The 27,535-nt window shown below is 34.6% G+C and overlaps 1 long non-coding RNA gene across 1 annotated transcript in view; it reads right to left on the bottom strand.

Moving 5' to 3' along the window:
- The window catches only part of LOC143255996 (uncharacterized), a 79,081-nt gene that overhangs the window by 5,743 nt on the left and 45,803 nt on the right, over positions 1-27,535 (bottom strand). The gene's annotated exons all lie outside the window — the stretch shown is intronic.

The raw sequence follows: 27,535 nt of genomic DNA, 5'->3' as shown, positions 1-27,535 counted from the left end.
TACATGACCTTTATTTTTAATGAAATGAAGCTCGTATAATCAATGATGGCAAATCAAACAGAAAACTAAATCTGCTAAGTGGTACATTTTGTGCAAACAAGTGGTACAAGGCCTTTAGGAATAAGTGAAAATCTTGGAGAAGTTACTTATTAATTAAATGCAAAAGTTGTGCAAAAGTTTAATAAAGTACAAAGTCTAACTTCCTAGTGTTTGGGGCTCGGTATGACTTGATGGTTAAGGTACTCGACTCGTGATCTGAGGATCGCAGGTTCGAACCTCCGTCACGCCATACATGCCCTTTCAGCAGTGAGGGCGTTATAATTTGACGGTCAATCCTACTATTCGTTGGTAAAAGAGTAGCCCAAGTGTTGGTAGCGGGTTATGATCACTAGCTGCCTTCCCTCTAGTCTTACACTGCTAAATTAGGGAGGGCTAGTGCAGACAGCCCTCAGATTTGCGTGAAATTCAAAACAATAAATGTTACGATGCATAGAAAACAGTTCCAGTAATTAATATCTTTCGTGCATACTGCACATTACCAATGATTACTGTTTACATGTAAGGCATCATACCAGCTTTGAAATTTTTTTGTGTAAAAGAACAGTACATTGCATTTAAAATAGTACTATAGTTTACCACTAGATGGTGCTCCAACAGTAATTACCAGGCAAATTAACTATATTTTCTTTAGAATTGGAATTTTCTGCGATGATACCGTTTACACACTTGTTCAATTTAAACGATTTCTCAAATTTATCCGCATATTTTAATATATAGTGTTTATACACTTGTATATATCTAGACAATCTTGTGGCTAACAGGCCTGTCTAAGTGTCTTATAACAAAACTCGCTCATTTTATTATTATTCATAGACACTAATTTGAGAAATAAAAGTGTAGTGAACTCAAAATTAGCAGTTGACACTTTAAAATGTGTAGCGCGTAAACAAATATGATTATATAGCAATGTTCAGTAAAATAAATCGTGACAAGTAACATGAGTAACAATATTTTGCTTGTAAGAGTCATCCATGTTGGAAAAAGAATTAGAAATGACACAAAAACGTTTCTAACTTCATATATATAAATAATTAACATCAAAATGCAGCGTGACTCTTAGTACAGTTGCATTAGTGTTTTATTTTTATTTTTTTACTGTTGGGCCTGACAGTAAATACGCCCCTCAGTAATTAAAAATGACAGAAACCAACCTATTTTCCGCCTGTTCCATGACGTGTTTAGACGATGAAATTACCTCTTTGGATTTTTGGCTGAGAAAGCAGACACGCCCTCTTTTCCTTTACGTCACCAGACAAGATAACACTCTTTACTACCGGTCTCATTCCTATTTTCCCGGAAATATAACCTAGTCCAGTTATTGATTAAAAATGCTTTTCACAAAATTCACACAAAGAGAATAGCGTTACTATTTTAGCCAATAAAAAAATCACATAAAATATAATTTCAAAGCTCGTAATTATTTGAAGACATTTTAATGTAAAAAGATTTGATTTCTTTAAAATTTTGAGCAAAGCTTCATAAGAGCTATCTGCGCTAGCCGTCCCTAATTTTGCAGGGTAAGACTAGAGGTAAACCAAGTAGTCATCACCACCCACCGCCATCTCTTGGGCTGCTATTTTAGTCACGAAAAGTGGGATTGACCGTACATTATAACGACCCCACGACTGGAAGGGCGAGAATGTTTGGTGTAATGGGGATTCAAACCCGCGAACCTCAGATTACGAGCCGAGTGCCTTAACCACTTGGTCATGCCGGGCCTTTATGCATAAAGTAATACGTTTATTTATTTTAGAATCAACCCAAATTCTAAAATTCTTATCAAAGACCTCGAATTTCGCAATGAACCTAGAAACCTTACGATTTGAGGTCAGGAACTGAAAAAAAAAAATTTTTAAATTTAGTTGATAGATATATTGTTCGTTTTCGTTTGTAGTTTCAAGTAATTATCGTTTAGGTACAAAACAACCAGAGAGGTAACAACAGACACTAAATAAAATAGGAATTGTTGTTTCTATTCAACATTTCTTAATGTTTTTGTATGAAATTTATTTTGAAAATATCATTCTCAGAAAGATAGCTATTCTCCAAGAAAAACTGATCTATGCACATTGAATCCAGGTGTATTAATACTGTATAGTTGAATATCAATATTACACGAGTACTGGTCTACAGGTCTGTTAATGTATATAACAGGTGTGTTACTGTATAGTTGGATATCAATATTACACTAGTAACAGGTCTGTTAATACTGTATAGTTGGATATCAATATTACACTAGTAACAGGTCTGTTAATACTGTATAGTTGAAAATCCATATTACACTAGTAACAGGTCTGTTAATACTGTCTAGTTGGATATCAATATTACACTAGTAACAGGTCTGTTAATACTGTCTAGTTGAAAATTTATATTACACTAGTAACAGGTCTGTTAATACTGTCTAGTTGAAAATCTATATTACACTAGTAACAGGTCTGTTAATACTGTCTAGTTGGATATCTATATTACACTAGTAACAGGTCTGTTAATACTGTCTAGTTGGATATCAATATTACACTAGTAACAGGTCTGTTAATACTGTCTAGTTGAATATCTATATTACACTAGTAACAGGTCTGTTAATACTGTCTAGTTGAAAATCTATATTACACTAGTAACAGGTCTGTTGATACTGTCTAGTTGGATATCAATATTACACTAGTAACAGGTCTGTTAATACTGTCTAGTTGGATATCTATATTACAATAGTAACAGGTCTGTTAATACTGTATAGTCGGATATCAATATTACACTAGTAACAGGTCTGTTAATACTGTCTAGTTGGATATCTATATTACACTAGTAACAGGTCTGTTAATACTGTCTAGTTGAAAATCTATATTACACTAGTAACAGGTCTGTTAATACTGTCTAGTTGGATATCTATATTACACTAGTAACAGGTCTGTTAATACTGTCTAGTTGAAAATCTATATTACACTAGTAACAGGTCTGTTAATGTATATAACAGGTGTGTTACTGTATAGTTGAATATCAATATTACACTAGTAACAGGTCTGTTAATACTGTATAGTTGAAAATCCATATTTCACTAGTAACAGGTCTGTTAATACTGTATAGTTGAAAATCCATATTTCACTAGTAACAGGTCTGTTAATACTGTCTAGTTGAAAATTTATATTACACTAGTAACAGGTCTGTTAATACTGTCTAGTTGAAAATCTATATTACACAAGTAACAGGTCTGTTAATACTGTCTAGTTGAAAATCTATATTACACTAGTAACAGGTCTGTTAATACTGTCTAGTTGAAAATCTATATTACACTAGTAACAGGTCTGTTAATACTGTCTAGTTGAAAATCCATATTACACTAGTAGCAGGTCTGTTAATACTGTCTAGTTGGATATCTATATTACACTAGTAACAGGTCTGTTAATACTGTCTAGTTGAAAATCCATATTACACTAGCAGCAGGTCTGTTAATACTGTCTAGTTGGATATCTATATTACACTAGTAACAGGTCTGTTAATGCTGTCTAGTTGAAAATCTATATTACACTAGTAACAGGTCTGTTAATACTCTCTAGTTGGATATCTATATTACACTAGTAACAGGTCTGTCAAAACTGTATAGTTGGATATCAATATTACACTAGTAACAGGTCTGTTAATACTTTCTACATGTTTCAGTCATCTTTTGATCTTATTCATTAAAAACATAGATATTTTTGCTCTAAGTATCACTTTTGTTACCGACGAAAATCAAAATGCTTTTTATGAAAAATGTTTGGAAGAGAAGTGTAAAGAAGGTGGCGTCTTTCACTCTGCCCAACATTGTGGTTCGAACCCCGTTGTAATTCGTCAACTTACCGTTAACCAATCGAGAAACTTCTAAAGGAAGAAATTTACCTAAAAATATCAAACCAACGAATTCACATTGTGAGGTTTTATATAGACTCCCTAAGTTCACAAACAGCAATATCTAATTAGACCAATTGATACTAGCGTAGGAATACATAGTCGCCTATTAGCAACACTTCTTGTCTGTTTTGGAAATAACTTGTGTAGAATTAATAGTATGTTAAGAGTATTCTTAGATTTATTAATAGCTAGAAGTAAGCACAGTTTAACTTTAAACAGTTACAATGCCGTAATGTGTTGACACTGTAAAAAATTAGAGATATGAAAACAAGTGTCACTTTTCACAACTACCTCTAGATGTCGTTTTAAAACTATAACAAAAAAGTTAGAAAGACACAGACAATTAAAGTAACCACATCGACGTGAACGTATATTGTGTTTTTCGTATAGTTTTAAAACGCCTACTGTATTAGAGAGTACGTCACTGTACCCAGATATATTAAAAGCGTTGATTTTCAATGTTAGTATATGTAATCTAAACGAAGAATACATATGAACCAAGTATGCAAATTATAATGTAAATGCCTTATGTGGGCGTAATATTACATTTAATAGTTATACGTGTGTTTCAAATTATACCAGAATATTACGTTTAGTAGTTACATGTATGTTTCACATTACACCAGAATATTACGTTTAGTAGTTACATGTGTTTCAAATTATATTAGAATATTACGTTTAGTAGTTACATGTGTGTTTCAAATTATACCAGAGTATTACGTTTAGTAGCTACATGTGTTTCAATTTATATTAGAATATTACGTTTAGTGCTTAGTTACATGTGTTTTTCATATTATACCAGAATATCACGATTAGTAGTAACATTTGTGTTTTCATATTATACCAGAATATTGCGTTTAGAAGTTACATGTGTTTTTTCATATTTATATCACTATACAGGTTAATAATAATATAGATTGTGTCATTATTCCTTGACCAAGTACGAGTTTACGGAAAACGAGCTTATAACAACGTTTCATCTATTTATTTTTATACTACAGCCAACTAGGCCTTTTCCCACCGCACCAAAGGTGATATTGGACGTGCAAAAAATTAGCCTTTCTATTTATATATTATTCAGATATATCAGATGAACGGGACTGGTAGGTAGAAGTAACTGTTGGTGTACTAAAACGTCATTCAATTATTCTAATGCAACGAATCATTTCTTGAGTGACAGTTCACGAGCAAAAGAGACAAATGTGCTTCATCACAAGCACGTAGAAAAAGTAGTACAAATATTTATTTGTATTTTATGTAAAGCGTGAAGTCCTTATAAAGGTAAAGCCGTGGGAGATAAAAGATAAATCAAACAGTTACTAAATGGACAACAGGTAAGGCATAGCCTGTTGTGGTGACTTAACAACTCCACGACACTCGTTCGACCTTGTCTTATGACGCATATGCTATTAAGAACAGGATGAGGCATTGGGTAACTTTTAAATCTTCGGTTTGGCAATACTTCAACAAAGAAAACCGAAAGTCGTTAAGGTATAACCGTATTCCCATTTTCATTCAGAATGTCACTTGAAGGAATAAAAGTATTTTCCCAAGAAATTTACTCAGAATTTCTGATTGCTTGATGTCTTAGTATTTGAAATTAAACAGGAAAAGATTTTCGTAGTTAATAGCCTATATGATTGCCTCGGTTTAATTGTTTGTTTTGTTTTTTAATTTCGCACAAAACTACTCGAGGGCTATCTGTCCCTAATGTAGCAGGATCAAACTAGAGGAAAGGCAGCTGGTCATCACCACCCACCGCTAACTCTTGGGCTACTCTTTCACCAACGAATAGTGGGATTAAACGTTACATTATAACGCCCCCACGGCTGAAAGGGCGAGCATGTTTGGTGTGACGAGGATTCGAACCCGCGACCCTCAGATTACGAGTCGAACGCCTTAACACACCTGGCCATGTCGGGCCTCCTAAATTTAATTATTAATTATTTAATGTATACAGAGAAATTACATAATGAATATCACACACACATATATACAAAAATGCATGGAACCTATTAAAATATACAATAATATTTCTTTATTTTAATTACGTTTTTAAAAGCAAATTTTTACTAATTACTATGTTCATAAAAGAAAGAAAATCTCTAATTATGCCACTAAGATCCAGAAATAGTAGTTTTACGAAGTGATTGAAATAGTTACAAACTTAGCAGAATGGGTGGAACTTCTCTTATGTATCTAATATTGAATTATTAATGTATTCTTCGAATAAATGAAATAATTTGTATGCGCCATTACAGATACTTTACAGAGTAATAAACGTTTAGCTTTATCTTCTTGCTACCTTTGCTTATGGTTTTCGAAAATTCATATTATGTTGTTGGAAAAAACGTTAAGGTGGGAAACTAGACCCAATTCTTTTTATATCTTCTTTTTACAAGTATGCTTATCATGATTTGTGTCATCAAACGTGGATGCATGGCAGCTGATGTTTTCAAACTTCTTACAGAATTATTCTCCATCTAGTTGACAGCTATTTACTTAGCTCTATTTGGCTCTAACCAATGTCTTTAGTAACATTTTCATAGCACAGTAGTCATTCAATACAGACTGCACTCATCTGACCAGGTTACGTATAATCTTTTCCCTCGGTTGTGAATTTTATACGTAAGTGAAGTGGTGGTAGAGAGGTTTGTACAAGTTGGTATAAGTTGGGAGTTAATCTTCTTTAAAGTGTCAGTTTTTTTTTAGTATCCCTTTCTTTGAGTGTGAATTATACTTAACCAAAATGGTGTTACAGATATCTGATTTGGTATAAACTGGAAATTAATCGTCCTCAAAATATTATGGGAGTGTTCACTGACATGAGTAACTTAAGAGTGTGGGCTACTTCTCTTAGAGCTTGAGTGATCGAAAAATGCAGTATTCACACAGTACTTTGAATCTTTAAGTCTTTGTTTAATGTGAATTCAGATTTCTGTTAAATATCTTATAAAATTATAAGTTATAAAATTTTATTGCAAGATTTGTAATAGAATTGCTTAATGTTAAACAAAAATGTTCATCTTCTCACAGTGAGCTGGGTTCTTGACACTTAATAAAACATTTGTATATATCTAGGTTATATGTGTATGTATTTTAAACATCAGAACATGTATTAAATTAAATAAACACTTCACTCTTGTGGTAGTCATAATCTTATAAAATAAAATGCCAATTTTATCTAAAAGTAATTATGTTCAGAAGAAATTGAAGTTAAGCGTTACTATAATTTTCGGTTCCAGTCTTGTGGTGGGATTGTTAACCTAAGTTTATTCACTTTAACCCTAAAATTATTGACGAAGTGCACACGTACATATATATACGGGCTTTTTAAACGCACCTCTCTAAACACTTTACTCACTAAATTGTTTGTGGGTTCATAACTTTGTTAGTTGCAGGATCCCGAATAACGAGAATCGCACAAAATGTCTAAATAAATTACTGCTGTAAGCTATGTTTGTCTTGACATTTAGACAATCGTATTATTGTTTGTCTATGGGGAGTTTCATACCACGTGAAGGGTATTGCTCACTGGCCAAAATTTTCTTGAAAGTTGAAGAAACATTTTGAGATACATAAGAAGCTAGTTTCGCTAGGGTTAGATAGTCAGTTTCGTGAATCATTTATAATGAATTTATCAATGAGATAGAGAATTTGGTTATTCACTTTGTCTATTGCTGTTAAACAGTAAGTTATTTCAGTTCTGCACTTCTCAGACGCGTTTGTCACGAAATGTTAGAAATTCGAGAAAAGTCACGTATGTACAAGAAACGTGTGTGTGTTTTTTATAGCAAAGCCACATCAGGCTATCTGCTGAATCCACTGATTGGAATCGAACTGCTGATTTTAGCGTTGTAAATACGTAGACTTACCACTGTGCCAGCGGGGAACACGAGAAATGTTAATAAATACACTGTTATATTTAGCGCTTATTTGAAGTTAAGCCTGTTAGTTTGCATTGGTTAAGTCAGACTGTAGACCTTAAAATCGAAGAAATAAAAGGTTTTTGTTACCATGAAGTGGATTTTGCATTATTTTTTACTGAATACTCTAGAAGAAACCTTCAAGGAATTGAAACTGGTACACAGGTGTCATAAGTGGGATTAGATTGGTAAAAAATAAAATATAATTTATAATGAACTTAAAAGATTATGGCACGTGCATAAGACGAGATTAAATATTTTCTGGAAATAATAAAACAATGGAGAGATGATGAAGGAAAAAGAAACAGAAAATTAAAAAAACTTTAGAAGAAAGAAATGGAAAATATAAATAAATAGAAAGAAAATTAAGAGAGGAATTAAAAGAACGAATACATAAAGTTTACAGAAAAAATAAAATATGAATAAGTGTGAACGAAAACAAAATTTAAAAAGTTTTAAGAAGGATTGTAATAGAAAAACTAAATGAATACAAAAGGACAACAATTTAGTAAAAAAAATGTAAAAAATACATTGATATTAGGATAAAACATCTGCATTTAAGTGAAAAATGCAAGACTTAAACTAGAAACATCTCCCTCTGGAACTACACAATTACTCCAACCTCAAACATTGTTAATTTGTCATACTGAACAGGAGAAACCCTTTCATGTTACTTCCAATACTATGCCACTTATGACTGCAGGATATAACACCTGTTACTTCCAATGCTATATCACTTATGACTGCAGGATATAACACCTGTTACTTCCAATGCTATGCCACTTATGACTGCAGGATATAACACCTGCTACTTCCAATGCTATGCCACTTATGACCGCAGGATATAACATCTGTTACTTCCAATGCTATGCCACTTATGACTGCAGGATATAACACCTGTTACTTCCAATGCTATACCACTTATGACCGCAGGATATAACACCTGTTACTTCCAATGCTATGCCACTTATGACTGCAGGACCTTTCTCGACTGCATCATCATGTTAGGCCTGATCAACAATATTTCTTAGTCAACAAACCAATGTGAAATTATTGAAAAGTACCATGGGTGGAGGAATATCGATTTGAAATAATTTATAAAGTTCAAGGACAAAGTAGTGAACGGCTAGTTTTTAATTTTGCTACACGTTTAAAATGAACAGTTCAACAACAGTAAGGAAATTCCACAGAGTGCTACAACAACTATTAGACATTAGTGGTTGATTTAGCGACCAAATCTGAAGTGTCACATAAGCAGGAAGTTTCTGAAGTAAAGTTTAAAATTTGAGTAAAAAGAAAACATACGATCTTAGCTGAACTTAGTGAAAATGTAGTAAAAATCTTGTACAAATTATCTTGTTTAGATACTCCGTGTAAAACAATGGAGTCGTTGGCATGTGAAAAACTTGTAGATGCCATGGTAGATCAGGATATACAAGTCAGGCTAGGGTGAAGTAGACATACACATTGGGCGAAAATATCAGTTTTGAAATGAAAATTGAATAACTTAAAGTTTTGGATGAACAAATAACAGCACCATCCAGAATTCTGAGATTATCAGATCAAATAATATGGAAACGTCAACTCTCTCTTTGATGAAAGTCTAAAAGAACTCAAATTATTAAACAGACAACTAAGAATGGAAGAAGTAAACAACAGAAAATATGACCATTTAGTTGTGTTTTAAAATGGTTTATTGCCAGAAAGTGTAGATAAAAATCTTTAATTAGACAACTGTTTACTTTTTCATTTTAAGTAAACAGTTGTCTAATTTGTCTAATTTCAATTGTAAATTATTATCAGTAACTACAAATAAAACCCTTTAATTTTACAATGGGTTACACAATCACAAGATACAAAGTGTTTCAAATGTGATTTAAAACGGCATATTGCTAGAAACTGTAGACAAAAGCCTTCAAGATAATACAAACAACTCCCAAATGGTGTAAAACAAAGGATCTGGTGTAAATATAGAAATACGGACATTAAGTCTACAACTGTGACAAGTACACAAAATAATAGCAAAGAGAACAATACCCTGATAATGAAATTATTCAATTTGCCACAGTTGAGATAAAGAGTTTATTATTTAATACAATGGATAAATTGATGGAAACTCTTGCAGCATTTTGATTAACTCTTATTTTACAGCTACCATTTTTTAACCAGATCTTGGAATGATAAGTTGGAACATCTCTATAGAGATGAAGGAAATATTTATAAGGTTCGCAAGAAGAAAGTTACAAGCCACCCTCACAAGTAAGAAAATTTTGTACACAATGAGACGTGTGGAAAATTGACAGAGAGAATATACATATAGAATACACTTCATGAAGAAACAGAGGTGTGGTGCTAAAAATGTTTCACAGCCTATAATTGTGAAACACTTGTACACTACTTGACTAGAGTTTGAATTTCCAACGACGAGGATGGAAGCACAAGATAAATGAACCAACCTAAAGTTAAACAAAACAGATTCCAGAAAGTCAGACATTCTAAACGAGATGCTGTCAACCATGATTGCCTTTCAAAGTGCAATGGTCTAAACCAGATGCCATCAGTTACCATTGTCTTTCGAGAAATGTTGGTGGGAGAGATACGAAATGGTTAACTTCAAAAGTCAGTCAACCTACTTAAAAACCCGGGGTTTGTACCAAGATCACTTCCAGAGTATAATCAGAGACAGAGCCATCAGTGGATTCCCTTAATTATGTGCCTGAAGGAAACTCCATTGGTCACAATGTTGATAAAGAATAAAAAGTCATCTTGTTTGATAGGCCGTGGAAAAAAAACACACCAACATATTTAATTAATTAGCGCAATATTTATGTTTATAAACTTGAATGTTGATAATTGTTAACAGTTGCTCCCCAGTGACACAGCGCTAAGTCTACGGACTTACAACACTATGGTTTTGATAACAGTGATGGGAAGAGCACAGATAGCCCATTGTGTAGCTGTGTGCTTAACTTTAAACAACAACAGTTACTGTATATTTAATTTTGGCGGTTCAGCTTTAATACACATTTTGTTTATTTGCAGTGGGATTCTTCAAAATACTTTATAATTCAGTGTTTTAAGAATTTATGCTATTGTTTGTTTAGGGAAAGTCATTATATTACGTGATGGTTGTATCTTAGTAACAATAGTTTTAAGAATTTATGGTATTGTTTGTCTAGGAAAAGTCATTATATTACGTGATGGTTGTAGCTTAGTAACAATAGTTTTAAGAATTTATGCTATTGTTTGCCTAGGGAAAGTCATTATATTACGTGATGATCGTAGCTTAGTAACAATAGTTTTAAGAATTTATGCTATTGTTTGTCTAGGGAAAGTCATTATATTACGTGATGGTCGTAGCTTAGTAACAATAGTTTTAAGAATTTATGCTATTGTTTGTCTAGGGAAAGTCATTATATTACGTGATGGTTGTAGCTTAGTAACAATAGTTTTAAAAATTTATACTATTGTTTGTCTAGGGAAAGTAATTATATTACGTGATGGCCAGAGCTTAATAACAATAGCATATTTGAAAATTCAGAAAACTATATGAGTTATATAAAATATATTTATATTAATTTAGGAAACTACATGAGTTATATAAGGATATATTTACACAAGGGTACAATGATTATTAATTATATTAGTCTGATAAAGTAGATTGGTTATCGAGTTAGCTAGCTTGGTTGAGCAGTTTGTTTAGTTATTGATTAGAGGTACAGCGGAGATGAACAAGTAAGTGAAAGTATTGAATTAGCGTCTATTGTAAACTGGACCTAACAGAGTGCGTTAGCTAAGCTAACGCCCCCAACTGGCACAGCGGCATGTCTTTGGAATTATAACGCAAAAAACCGGGTTTCGTTATCCGTGATGGGTAGAGCACAGATTGTGCACCTTTGTGTTTAACTTCAAACAAACAAACAAAAGCTTAGCTAACTTGCAGATTATCAATTCGAGGACATAAAACGTTCTGTAATAATTACGTGGGTTTAGCATTGCATTTTTCTGTATTAATTAAATAATGAATTATAACCTGCAAAATATTGGAAGTTGTTGCAACAATACCATCAATATTAAGATTTATCCACTATCAACGTTCAGATCTCCAGTTTATTTTACATAAAAAATGAATTATTTCATCCAGTTTATTTAGTCAGTAATTTATACTTATAGTCGTATGTGTAAAAATACAAAACGTGTTCAGTGTGATTTAATACGTAACTAATATAAAAACAAATTGTTAATTCGAGTGTCTATCTATTCCCGGCAAGGTATGGCCAGGTGGTTAAAGCATTCGACTCGTAATCTGAGGGTTGCGGGTTCGAATCCCCGTTACAACAAACATGCTCGTCCTTTCCACAGTGGGGGCGTTATAATGTTACGGTTAATCCTACTATTCGTTGGTAAAAGAGTAGCCGAAACGTTGGCGGTGGGTGGTGATGACTAGCTTCCTTCTCTCTGGTCTTACACTGCTAAATTAGGGATGGCTAGCGCAGATAGCCCTCGTGCAGCTTTGCGCAAAATTCAAAACAAACAAACTATCTATTCCCTTCTCACGGCGAGTCAGAATTTTGAAAACCATTGGAAGTTGCATGAAAACTCAGTTAAATTGATAAAACGTAAATATAAATATGTGTTTGTGTTTGAATATATATGTTTTAAACATTAGAACTTGAATGAAAGTAAATTATAACTGCATTCAACTAAGATAAATGATTTAATAAAACTAATTAAGCAGAGAGCCAATAAAACTGTTCATGGTAGTTGTAGTTTAACAACCTGTGAATCAAGTCAAATAAACTCGGTTTTTCTGGTTATTTTTGTTGTTTTTAAAGTAAAATCGTGAATATTTCGATCGTGATTTGTATACGATAGCTCTGTGTTTATTATCTCCTCTCATATATGAAACTAAACCTTGATCTGCAATTTACCTCTTGACACGTCACTTGAGAAATGCGTAATGTCCTTGAACTTTGTCTTTTTTGCTTTCTCTAAATTCTGTTATCCAGTTTTGAGCTATTGTTACCACGTGTGTACGTCACTTGAGTAATTAAAGCAACACATCAACTGAAGGTAACTTTTAAAATGTTTTTTTTCCTTCTGTTTAGTGAGTTACAGTGTCTTATGATTCACTCGGCTTGTAATGTAGGGCGTTTTACCCTGGTTGCCAGGTCCTTTTGACCTCTTAACAACAATGGCCTCAGTTACAGAAGGAAAGATGCTACGCGAACTAGATTGCGTAAAGAAGAACAAATTGACTGCCGACAGTCGATATGTGCCCATCTAAATACCTGCCAGGATTTGATTGGAACAAAGAGATTTTAACTTAAATTCTAGAGATCCTCGTGCACGATTTTTTTCGCTTTTATGTCTAAAATAATGAAACGTTTTCTGTTTATAGGTTTGAACTACAGTCAACTGTTGTTATTGTTACATACGTTTTAGTTAAGTATATGTTAAACGAGTGTGTAAAGATGAAAAAAAAAAAAACAAAGTTTATTAACGCCAGTATTTATTAAAGAAAGAAATGGTAGAGACCTCGAGTATAGAAACTAAATACATTAGACTCATTGTAAAAGAAAGAAAATCAAAGAATCAAATCTACCCAAATTACAATATGGTAAACTAGAAAATAAAATAAAAGATGTTTGATTTATAAGTCAGCAGTGATACATATTCAGCTGCACTTGATAAAAGAGTAGAAAAGTCGCAACATTTCCACAGATTGCTGTCTTCAGTTAATGTTACGCTGTGAGTCTCGTGTTTACTGTGTGGTTAATCACTTTGAATTTCATACACCCGAATGAAAGTGCAGATTGTTCCATTTGAAGCCTAAAGATGTGCATGTTTTTAAGTCATATCTCGTGGTCCACTTTTTTCATCATTTTTTTTCATTCTCTGTCTAGGTTTGTCTGAGAGCAAAGCCACATTATGTTATCTACCGTGTCCTCTGAGGGGAATAGAACCCTGGATTTTAGCATTCTAAGTCCAAAAACTTACTGCTGTCCTGGCCCGGCATGGCCAGGTGGTTAAGGCGTGTGTGTGTGTTTTTCGTATAGCAAAGCCACAAAGGGCTATCTGCTCAGCCCACCGAGGGGAATCGAACCCCTGATTTTAGCGTTGTAAATCCGGAAACATACCGCTGTACTAGCGGGGGGCGGTTAAGGCACTTGACTCGTAATTTGTAGGTCGAGGGTTCGAATCCCCGTTACACCAAATATGCTCGTTCTTTCAGCCGTGGGGGCGTTATAAGGGGACGGTCAATCCCAATATTCGTTGGTAAAAGAATAGCTCAAGAACTGGCGGTAGTTGGTGATAACTAGCTGCCTTTCCTCTAGTGTTACACTGCTAAATTAGGGGCGGTTAGTACAGATAGCCCTCGTGTATCTTTGCGCGAAATTCAAAACAAACCAAACTGCTGTCCTATCGGGTGAACTGTGTATACGTACTTAACCTATTTTTTTCGACTATGGAAAAATATTTTTCTATGTTCCCTCCCTCTCCGCTTATATTATAGAATATATTGTGGTTTTAAGTTTTAACTGAATGTTCTGAAAGCTTTAAGAAAGACGTACTGGAACATTTCAAGTTCATATAGCAAGATTAATTACGTAAATGTGCAACATTAGGCAGAACGTATAAAAACGAATGTTAAAACTTTTTGTAAAGACAAATCTCGTAAGGATAAAACATATTTTAATGTAAAATATACGTGCAACAATTAAACTTACAATAAGTTCCTGGTGTGGAAGAAAGAAGTGTAATAAACACTAAGCGAACGTGTGAAGAGCCATTCTCACATTGGTTGGCCCAGCATGGCCAAGTAGTTAAAGCGCTCGATTCGTTATCTGAGGGTTGCATGTTCGAATCTCCGTCACATCAGACATGCTCGCCCTGACAATAACCGAAGAAGGTCGAAACATTGTTCGCTCCTTTACGTAAAAAAATTTCTCAACCCAAACGAGCCGTTTCTACATACATATAAAACAGATAACTTCTGCATCAGACAGACAGACAGACAGATATGGAAGCAAATATATTTTTGATGTGTGATTATTTGAAATATTAGAGGGGTTTTCATGTTTAAAGTTATAAAATTCCTTGTTGAAAGAAACTTCGCCTTCCAGAAAAGACGTACAGAGCTTAAATAAAAGTGTTAGTTATATGATAGTTTATTGATATGTCCAGTCACGTGCGGATGTTTTCTATGAAGTCCCCTAGAGTTACTGATATGATCGTCCAAATCACATTTTCTTGGCAATAACACTCGTCTGCTGAATATCAGTACGTTATTGGAAACAAGCTTTTCCTTCGTAGGAATTACTGTTGAATAAGTAATCCTGAATTTGAAATAAAAATTAACGTTTACATATGTATGTGAACCAGAAAATGAAAGTTCTATTTATCTAAAGTAATTAGTATAAAATCAACAAACAACAAAATCTGCCATCTTCACATTTGCTTCAGATTATAGTCGTAAGATAAAGAAAAAAACAAGATTTTATCTAACAACGAACCTCCTCTCGTTTCAGATTCTGGTGCTTATTTCTTCTTCTGAATAAAAAACAAAAAACTCTCATGAACAATAACACTGAAACTGACAAAGAGCAAAGTGAGACTCCAACTTTTTTTCATGTTTCAAAATTTCATAGTAAATAATGTATTTATATAACATGAAGAATCGTGAGTTCGAGAACTTGAACTGACAAAAAAAAAAAAAAAAAAAATGGGATAAAAATTTAGGTGATGGAACTTTCTATCCCATTTTTTTCTTTCTTTTTTAATTTTGACTCATTATTGAACCTATGATTATCGAGCATTAAACAAAAGAGTTTTCTTATTGGTCAATTCTTAAAAACCGGCTATTGATAATGTAAAATATTCTATCACTTGTATTTACCTAATGGCCAAGTGGCTAACGAATCTATACTGTGAATCCTAGTGTTTAAAATTTGTGTTCCGTCGCGGCAAAAAATAGTCCTCCGCACTTTGGGCCGTGGGAGCGTTATACAAGTAGCAGTCAAATCCAGCTGTTTGGTTAGACAAGAGTAGTCCAAAAGCTAGTAGCGGGTTCTGTGGGTTAACTGTTAGCTGTCTTCCCTCTAGTCCTGGGGTCACGACAGGTTTAGTTTCGGTAGCAAGAAAAAACTTGTGTTTCGCAAGCAAAGCTGTATGGTGCAGACGAAACACATTTTAGTAGAGGCATGACTGTGCAGATTCTAAATATATGAAATAGGATGGGCACTGATTACAGTTTGGAAACCGTTAAGCCCAGCTTCAGTGCCTCTCTCTTGACGGAGGAGCTTCTGTCAGTGCGATATAGATTCATAGGAAAGATAGTATAGCGAAAACGTTTTTCGCAATCAAAATTCATACGATTTTTAAAATTTTATAATACGAGATTTTAAACTGCCAGAGAGAATGAACTTCACTGAGCCAGAGCGAAACTTATGGGTGCATGGCTCACGCCAATGCCCCACCCCTCTCTCCCTAACGTCGGTTGGTTAACCCTTGTGTAACATTACGTAAAAATTCTAAAAAAAAAAAGAAAAGAAACAGTAATGCAACTCGACGAAGTAACTTTTACCAATATTCTGAACTCTGAGTTCCTCAAGACGTCAGTAACGAGTGGGTACAGGTAAGGAGAAAAGAGTGCAGGGTTTTCCCTTTGCATGTTAACCCTGGCAAGGTTGGGTCGCAGCCTAAATACCACGTGATTAGCACAATATCCGGTTGGGTTGCCCAGGGGTTATTTTTCAAATGGCATATTGAGAGCAATAACAAAAATTATTTAAACATAAATATTTAGTTAAAGCAACTTGGAAAAGTTAGATTAAGTGTGTGTTGTTGGGGTGGAAGATGAAGAGGGGTATCGTAAATACCAGAAAAAGGAACCCATGATTATATTCTTTTCCAAAAATCAAGTATGGCAGTAGTTGTATTTACCACATTATTTTCAACAGGATTTATTTCCAAATATCAGTTTTTTTATTCAACACAATTATCGTAATATTGTTTGTGAGATACTTCTGAGAATTACTTAAGAAGTAATTCGTAAACATTCTATGTGATTCAAAATTTTGTACAATTGTTTACATAAAGCTCAAGGCTCAAACATGCTCGCCCTTTCAGCCGTGGGTGCGTTATAATGTTACGTTCAATCCCACTATTCGTTGGTAAAAGAGTATCCCAAGAGTTGGCGGTGGGTAGTGATGACTAGCTACCTTCCCTCTAGTCTTACACTGCTAAATTAGGGACGGTTAGCACAGATAGCCCGCGAGTAGCTTTGTGTGAAATTCAAAAACAAACAAACAAAAACCCTTTTAAACGCTGTATAACATCGTACTTTGCGTTTGAGGGACTTCAATGTGAAAATAAAGAAGAATGCATTAAGCTACATTAACCATGCTATATCTGCTACAGCCACCGCCGACGAAGCCTTTCTCTCAATACCAGAACTCATTTGATCCGCTGCGATACAAAGGGCACAGAAGCTGTTGACACGCTATTTACGTTATCAATCTATTTGAACAACTACTGTAATTTTGTTAAGTAAATTAAGTTGACGAAACAAGTAGCATATAAATCAGAATTACGGTAGGAATTAGCACCATTATTTATTATCATCACTTTGTTTTTCTAGAAGTGACACTGGACATTGTTTTGTTTTTTCTTGTCCTTCTAAATGTGTGGAATAATTTGTAAACGGTTTTAGATTTATCTTAATTTTCTAATGTTCCATGCATGAAGGATGCCATTTACGTTATGACTTTAGTCCTAAATAATTTCGTTATTTCTTATTATCTTCGGTGTATTTGCCTCCCAACCGAGGCGTCGCTAGGCGCTTAAAAGATTCTGGGCTCGGGGCCACAGGCGCGGAAATTTTCGACGTTTCAGTTTGATATCGATCGTGGTTTTCTGTACCAATTCCTTTGGCCCCCAGTGGTACAGTGGTATGTCTGCGGACTTACACACTAAAGACCGGGTTTCGATACCCGTGGTTGGCAGAGCACAGATAGCCCATTGTGTAGCTTTGTGCAGATTTAAAACAAACAAATGAACCAATTCCTTAAGACTCCAACTGGGGATTCGAGGTACCAGCGTCGTGTAGCAGTGCATAGCGACATCTATGCATCCGAATGTACACGAATTACATTTCAGCATGGAGAATTTCGATCATCTGATACCAAGTGACTTTGGATATTTATTCTTATGTTTTGTTTGTTGCCCTTTTTATATTGTCATACGTAGTTTTGTTACAACAATTAGTAATTTTGTTAAAATTCATTTCTCGACATAAAGCAGTCTCGGTATCATGTACGTTTAATTTAGGTTTAACATCTACAAGTTGGCATTACGTATCGACAGTTGCTAATACGAAAATAAAAATGTCATGCTGATGTAACGTTCGTTTTTTAATTTAATGACGTAATCAAAACGTCATGATTGAAACTAATCACACAGTAGAAATTCTGAAGATTTTACAGAACTAAACAGTTTACGATTGTTATACATGTGGTTCATTTTCAAAATTTACCAAGAGTGTAAATAAAAAATTTCAATAACACATACTGACCCGGCATGACCAGGTTGTTAGAGCGCTAAACTCATAATCTGAGGGTCGCGGGTTGAAATCCCCGTCACATCATACACGCCCGCCCTTTCAGCCGTGGGGGCGTTATAATGTAACAATCAACCCCACTATTCGTTGGTAAAATAGTAGCCCAAGATTTGGCGGTGGGTGGTGATGACTAGATGTCTTCCCTCTAGTTTTACACTGCTAAATTAGGGACGACTAGCGCAGATAGCCCTCATGTATCTTTGCGTGAAATTCAAAAACGAATAATAACACATCGATATGTGTTAACAACTAATAAACACGAGCTTAATCCATCCATCTGTCTATCTATATACCTATCTACCTCTCTGTATATCTACATATCAACATATCTATTAATCTGCCCATCTGTCTATGTATCTACATATCTATCCATTTGTCTGTCTATTTATCTATGTATCAGCATATCTGTCTTTCTATGTATCCAATTGTCTGTCTATCTATATGTCTTCATGTTTATCTTCCTTAGGATCGGATTTCTTTGAGTAATACCTGTGGTGGATGATTCGTTTTTGTAGATCTATATTTAATAGAACTTTTCCTGACCTACTTTTATGAAGCAGTAACACTGGTTTCCTTTTCAGTAATGTGGCTATGCATACAAATAAAATGTATCATATTACGGACACATTTTTAGACACTTGCTATTTCGAAACCGGATGCTCTACCTATCAACGGAATGTCTGCTGTTCTTAGTGTTGAAAAGGTCTTCCCTAACCGAAAGGGAACGTTTTGAAACCAGGGAATCTACTGCACCCCACCTTGGTTAGTATGAGTGTCGTTACAGTGCTCATTTACAACGTTTAGATGAAAAACGGCATTTATATATTATTACACAGTCAGGTAGGGTGTGACTGTGTTGCTGTGCCAGACTGTAATTCCGAAGATTTAAAGTTCCGGTCGCATTGCTGCAGGAACGTTCACTGCGCTTTTGGATCGTAGCAGCGTTATAAAAAAAACACAAAAAAACGACTGTCAAATTACAGTATTCGGTTGGTTGGATTGTTGTTATGAAGTACAAAGATACACAAAGGGCTATCTATGCTCTGCCCACCACCGGTTTCTAACAGTATAAGTCTGCAGACATGCAGCTGTGCCACCGGGGAAGGAGTGGGTTGCAATATTCAAACATACAAGAGTAGCCCGACATTATTGGCTAGATACGGGTATTTGTAAAAGCCTTTTTTGTATAGTTTTACATGAATATTCTAAAATAAACAAACTAGAATTCGGAAGGTTTTTGGAAGCTCCGAAGGTTATTGTAACGAACTTTACCTTCAACTCTTTAAATGACTTAACTGATAAGTCTCACAGACTTCTTTTACTTTTCTTAGCTCATATGCGTACATCACAAAACTGTTACTTTAAGAAAAGAAGTGTTGAGTGAGTCTGATGTTACAATATTTGAAAACATACTCATGTATAGGCACGTGCGTATACCCAACCTCCCTTTGTGGCTCGAGGATAGCCTAGACAGTATAACGTTAAAATACGGGGTTCGTTCGATTTCTGAGGTGGTCAAGATATAGGTAGCCCATGTAGGGGGTTGCACTTAACAACAACAAATATGTATATACCGTAATACGTATACTCTAAGTATATACGCTTATACGTTTTAGTTTTTAATTGGGGGTTCGTTTTTCAGCTCTGAGGGTCGCAGGTTTAAATCACTGTCACACCAAATATGCCGTGGCGGCGTTATAATGTGACAGTCAATCCCACTATTTGTTGGTAAAAGAGTAGTCCAAGAGTTGGCGGTGGGCGGTGCTGACTAGCTGCCTTCCCTCTAGTCGTATACTGCAAAATTAGAGACGGCTAGCACAGATAGCCCTCGTGTAGCTTTGGGCGAATTTCAAAACAAACCAAACAAACCAATCGTTTTTCAGCATTAAGCCTAACAGTGAATATCTTAATAGAGAAGGAAAAAAGTTTTATTATATGATAAAAATAGTTACGTATTAATTTTAACCGATCGTAATTTTGTGAGCTTTAACATGATAAAGTGAGAAAACTACTAGCGAACTAAAGTTCTTTCTTTTTGTTATTTACTCTAAACTAATACGGTTAAAAACTGTTAAAGATACGAAGTTATAATTTTGAAATAGGACAACTCAATTATATAAGCGTATTTTTATACAGCTTTCACAAGAGAAAGTTGTTTTTAACTCCTGAGAATGATACGAAAGATGTGTACTAACATTATTATTACTAGCAGAAAGGCTGCGTACTTTGGACTCATACCACATCGCATAAACATTGAGAAAATAAGACTTTTTCTGTGAAATACTGCACGAGAAGAGCATTCAGAGTGAGGTGATATAAATTTTAAATATTAAAAATTGTACCCTTTATTACAAATTTTTTTTAAAGAACTCTATAAAGATATAATCACACTTTCGTGTGCAGTACAAATGGAAGTCGTGTTTTTGTTGTGAGAAGAGTTCTTTGATTTAAAATCGTGTTCTGTCACAAAGAAATGGTTGTTGCGCATACCGTAATTATTTTTCTAATTGTCTGAATACTGAATAGCCAAAGTGTGAAATTTGTATAGATATTTGTTTATAGTGCAATTCAATAGATGGCGCTGTACTGGATTTATTATTTCGATCACATACATAAATAGATACATGCTTCGACCGTTAAAGTAGAATTTGTATATTTTTCATTGAGAACAAAAACGCTTTTTTTTGTGTTTTCAAGAAACGTCGTGCTAAACTATTGGGTCTGTTTTCTGTGGGAATGGGGCGCTGGATGGTAGTGTTGTAAATTTGTAGACTCACCGCTCTACCACCGGGTAGTAGATTAAGAACTATCTGGTAGAAGTCTTTTAGGTTTGCAAGTCTCACAGGCCCCGTATAAGCCTGTAAGACAACCAGGGGCGCTCAAAAATTTGTTTCCCTTCAGTCAAGAAGCGGTTTTTCAGATATTGGGCAAACAAGAGGCTAGGGAGATAAACGAGGAGGCTAAGATAATCACGATCTAACTAAATAAGAGGTGGTCAAACGCAAACGTATTTAAAAAGAAGTGACTCCAATGACTCGCAAGTCTTCGTGAGACAAGCATATCTTGAGGGAACATTATACGAAAAAAAGAGAAAGAAACAAGAAATATTGATACAAATATTCCAGAAATACTGTTTGTTTGTTTGTTTTGAAGTTCGCGCAAAGCTGCTCGAGGGCTATCTGCGCTAGCCGTTCCTAATTTTGCAGTGTAAGACTAGAGGGAAGGCAGCTAGTCATTACCACCACCGCCAACTCTTGGACTACTCTTTTACCAACGAATAGTGGGATTGATCGTAACATTATAACGCCCCCACGGCTGAAAGGGCGAGCATGTTTGGTGTGACGGGGATTCGAACCGGATTACGAATCGAGCGCCTTAACAACCTGGTCATGCTGGGCCTCCAGAAATATTGACCGGATGAAGAATGTGTGACCGACGTCTATCTGTTGGTATCGTCACTAAATAATTAACCTAATCAAGCACGAAGCCTTCTTTCTTTATGCACGTGTGTGTACGTTGTTCTTGAATTTAGGGTTTCGGTTTGGTTTGTTTATAATTAAGCACAAAGCTATACAATGGGCTATCTGTGCTCTGCCCTCTGCTGGTATCGAAACCCGGTTTTTAGCAATGTGAGTCAGCAGACATACCATTGTCCAACTGAGTGGCAGGGTTTCAGTAGAATACGAAACTCTCGGAAACATAACTTTAAGTAAACAATTTAACTTGGTTTAACACTTTACAGTGCTGAAATTGTGTACAGTTGAATACTGACCAGTGTTTCATGACCAGTGTAAGCTGAACTAATATACTCGTATTTATGAAGCTACAAAAACATCGCCTACCTGACCTGACCCTTTACAATATTGTTACTATAACTAAGTACCTTTTAAGGCTGTTTAGCTAACTATTGTGTAATCGAGCTAAAGTAATTGATAGTAAAATATACAACAATCCTGGAAAATCTTAAATACGGAAACCCTACACGTGGGCTCTTACAACCATTGCTTCCTATAAGCTTAATTACACGATATATACTGAACTAAATTAATGTTAAAAGTTACGATTTTAAACGCCGACAAGTGGTGATGTATCACAAACCAATACGCCTAATGTTTGCAATACAAATCATATAAAGTGCAGTGTTTTATAATTAGCAGGTATATTAAAATCAAATACTGTATTGTATGTTATGGATTCTGCGAGTGCTAAGTTTCAGGTACTGCGCAGCAGAAATGCGCAGTTCCTCTCCACAGTATCTGAGTACGAAAAGTTTGTATTTTTGCGATGTACGCTGCAAAATGGATACTTGTGGCAACGAGTAGTCTGTCGAATCGACACCTATCACATTGTTCAACACCACACGATCGTTTTGTTTCCGGTAACACATGCATGTGCATTTTCGGGTTTTTCTTACTGACACATCTCAACTACGAAGAAATTGAGATGCTCCAAAAACTGTTTTATCTATACTTTAAGATGCATGTTATAACTACACTTCTTCGAGCATTCATATCTATAACTGTCTGCAAGAACAAAAAATAAAATCATAAAATGGTGACGGTATGAAACGATCGAAACATGCAGCGTTGTAATTGGTGTCCGTCGATGTGATATATATATATATATAAACAATGTAATATCGCAATGAAGGAAAAGAATGGGTAGATTTTTTCTAAAAATAGCAGTGCTTACTCATTGTCTTACTGATAAATATATATATATGTAACCCTTTTCCACCACCTAAAATACAGTGTTTTCTACAATGACCTCTTGCGCAACAAAAGCAAGCTTCACCTGGGCCTAAGTTCCAATTATCGAATAGTTTATCGAAAGATAGAATCAACTTTGTTTACCTTCTAGATATTTTTTTGGAAATAAGTGAACAGATATTTTAACTATGTAATGATACTTAGTGGGGTATTCTGGTTGTTTACCGTATTTTATATTTTTTGAAATATTTATCGTCTAAATGTTTGATTGAGGCATTTACGAAACTCTCATTGTTGTAATAACGTTTCCAAACAAACGTATGAAGTAAGGAAGTTTTGTTACTTTAAAATAATAATTTTAATATTTCCCTTTTTATATATAATTTATTCATATTTACCTACACGAAACTCTTCTGTATATTCTGTAAAATAGCATAGAATTAAAAAGAAATTAGTTTGTTTGTTTTGAATTTTGCTCAAAGCTACACGAGGGCCATTTGCGCTAGCCTTCCCTAATTTAGGAGTGTAAGACTAGAGGCAAGGCAGCTAGTCATCATCACCAATCGCCAACTCTTGGGCTACTCTTTTACCAACGAATAGTGGGATTGAAAGTTACATTATAACGCCCCCACGGCTGAAAGGGCAAGCATGTTTGGTGGGAGGGGGATTTGAACTCGCGACCCTCAGATTACTGGTCGAGTGCCTTAACCACCTGGCCATGCCGGGCCTAAAAATAAATTAGATCCTTCATACATGACTAGTTTTCATGATTTTAGTTTAACTCTTTTGTTACTTAAAAAAATGAAATCGAAGTATAAAAAAACGACACATTTTCTTGTCACAATGATCACATACTGTAACGATTATTATATAAATATTTACATACTCGTGTTGCGCGTTTTTGAGATAACGTTGTTACCGTATATCTCATTACTCCAATTCGAAGTATAGAGGACAATAATAGAGTTTTATTGAGAAAAAAAAAACGAGACCAACCAACACCTATAAAAATGTAATTTGGTCATTTGTCCTGTCACGGTTGGGCCAAGGAATTTCTTTTCCTATACCATAATAAAAGAACATTTCTTCAAGCGTTCATGAACTCTTCATAGTTATTAAGACGAATCTTGACGTTTCTGACAATCCTTGCAAAGGCTGCCAAAGTAAGAATGGAAGAAAGTAATCGCGGGTGACGTACGCGTACTGCCTGTCAATTACTTTTCCTGTCTACTAAAAGTCGTCTTGCTAGGCAGGGTTAGCGGGCGTCACATTTTTTTTTTATTGTGAACTCCTAACTCGGCCATGCCTAACTTAAAAGTAATACCATAACTGAGGGTGTGGGATACCACTTCCACTATTTTGGGATGTAGCACATGAATCGTTCGCTCTGTGCTATGTGTTATATTAAATATCACTTCTGATTGTCAGTAGCTTAATGTACTCTTGCTACTGACCTCCACGTTTAGCTGAATCTTCGTTCTCAAAATTAAGATGGTTAAAATAAAAAAAAAACTTTTAAATCCGAATGCCCCTAGTGGCACAGTGGCATGTCTGCGGACTTACAACGCTAGAAACCTGGTTTCTATATCCGTTTTAACTTTGTAGCTTTGTGCTTAACTTCAAACAAAGAAATATGTCTGAACCATTTGTTCGACTGTTTATTCCTTTAAATCAAAAACTATGGGTCCATCTAAATTCATCCATCAAATTTTATAGGCATCAGTTCGGCTATTCTTGTAAAAAACTTGCGATACCAAAGAAATAAAGATACAACTTTCCCTTATATATAAATAAGAAAGAAATTTGCCTTGATTTATCGAATCACTATCCATCAATATCTCTTGAAATCTGAATCAGAAACAATCATTCGCCACATGGCCCCTGAAATGAAATGAAATGTCTTAAGAGCAATATTTAGATAAAAGTTTGAGGCAGTTAATGATACAGAGCAACTAAAGTTAATGACATAGTGGAACGTTATTGTTCGATCCTATGAACACCCAATATTACCAGAAACTAACTTGTCTTCTAATGAAAGATCCCATTAACATGACGTTTCACTTTTACCAAACAACAGAGTATCTGTAAAACTACTGTCAACTTGAGACCATTATTATCATTTCAATGTTGATAATTGTTCGTTTCTTAGCGTAAAATAAAGGACAGTGTTCTAGTTTCATATTGTTGGTAAATGTTTTTTCTTAAGAAGTAAAATTACTGTCGATACGAGACAACTGCTGATAAATATGCAGATTCCTTAAAGCTTATATTCAGCACGTGTGCATGCATTTAAAAAGGCAAAATAATGATTAAAACCGGAAGTATGAATAATATTAACAATAACTCTACTTCAGTCTGTAAGGCAAAAATTAAACTGATAATTTTTAAAATACGCTAACAGAAAGAATAACGATATACTGCGGATTAGTGTTAAAATATGTCGTAAATTGTTTAAGGATTCATACAATGTGTGTTAGCTGAAACTCTGTAACACGATTTTTATTTTATTTCATCTTGTGTTTCAACAAGGGTAAAGGTGATTAAGATACTTATTTCGTGTGAAAATAATACCATGTTAAAACAATAACAAACGTAGTACACCATTTAATAAGTTCGTATAAAAATAATTCTTATCTATATAGAAATCTCCTAAAATATCCCTGTGTAAACACGTACAGACATATTTTTTGACACGTGAATTGAAACTCGCTATTTTATTGTTTGTAAACAATCTGAAAGACAAACAAAAATTCGAGTTTACTTCAAAATTACGTAGAAAGCTACTGTAACGAAAGAACGCATTACCAGTAAGTTAAAAACTATAGCAATGAACAAACTGCCACAAGTCTTAACGTTAGTAAAGTTAGTTTCGACGCTATGAATCTTCACACTGTGACGTTGAAGATGTGCTCAAATGCGTTGAATATTCTCGCAAAGCTATATAATGCTTACTACGAGCTAATCCTTCTGAATTTTGGACTGACGGACTAGAGATAAGGCGGTTAACCAATAGCAACTCCTGGACTAATGAAATCGAAAAAGTGGGATTCGACCATCACTGTGATAGCGCATTCACAGCTCCACGTGCAGGGCGTGATTTATTTATTTGTTGTTGGGTTGTTCGTTTTTTTGTTGTTGTTTTTGCAATAACTTATGAGAACCATGAACCTTTCGGATACACAATCTGGCATAATAACCACTATACCACACCTGGTCTCTAAATAACTGAGTAAATTGAAAAATTGTAGATTTATTCAATGTATAATTAACTGACTTGTGAGACTACAGCTATAACAAATAGAACTGTGTGTTGAATAGCTAACCAGGATCAGGAGTTACCTTACAGAGGCTCAGAAGGAAGATTCGGTTTTGGGTCTATTCACTTTTCTAAAGGAACGTCTGTTATGAAAATACTCAATTTTTGTCTGTCGTGAAAATGCGCACGCACCTTAATATTTAAGTGCGCGCGTGCGCACTTAACTTCAACAGGTGTAAACAAAAATGGGTGGAAATATGCTTTAGTAAGTATTTTGTACAACATACTGTAAGCTTATTAACGTTTTTAAAAAGGTCTAACGTTAGGTTGTAGAATAACATTACAACCTTAATTATTGATAGCATAAAATACGATAGATCTTAACCCTAATGAACTAAAGCAAAAGACAACACACAAGTTAGTGTTGATTTATATCTTTATTGACTATAAGCCATACTCAAGAAAGGCTTAGCTAATGTTAGCTTTAAGACAAGTGGACTTTTATAATCCTTTTATGTTATTTTAGAAATCCTATATTTAAATAATTACTATTGCAATAATTACGCTAATTTGATCGCAAATGTTTTACACGTTTTTGCTAGCACCAAATGCTGTCTACTTCAAATAATGTCAAATCCACTTGTGTAAAATGACGAAAAGGAACGTTCACAACAAGCAATGTAAAAATGGTTAACAAAATGTAAGGTAAACTATAGATTATACTACAATATCTAACACCAACAATTGAAACACCAACGTTACTCTATTATAAGAACTGTACTACACTTCAGAAAGTAGTTTTTCTTGGTTTAGCCATAGTCAGGTCTTGTAAAACATCATAATAGTCGAGTTTCCGATAGACCTCAAATTCAACAGAAATCTCTGCTAAGCCATTAAGACTCTTTTGGACATAGTTGAACTTAAATATTTCTTTAGATATAATGTATCAAACTGTAGATTCAGTAACCAACCATGTAGATACAATATACCAGTCTTTAGGCTCAACATTAAACCGTATAGATATACAATATTGATCTGTAGGTTCAATAACAAACCTTGTATATCTATATCAACCTGT

This window comes from Tachypleus tridentatus, chromosome 7 (genome assembly GCF_004210375.1).
Source record: "Tachypleus tridentatus isolate NWPU-2018 chromosome 7, ASM421037v1, whole genome shotgun sequence".
NCBI lineage: Eukaryota > Metazoa > Arthropoda > Merostomata > Xiphosura > Limulidae > Tachypleus > Tachypleus tridentatus.
This window is presented reverse-complemented; position numbering and strand designations above follow the sequence as displayed.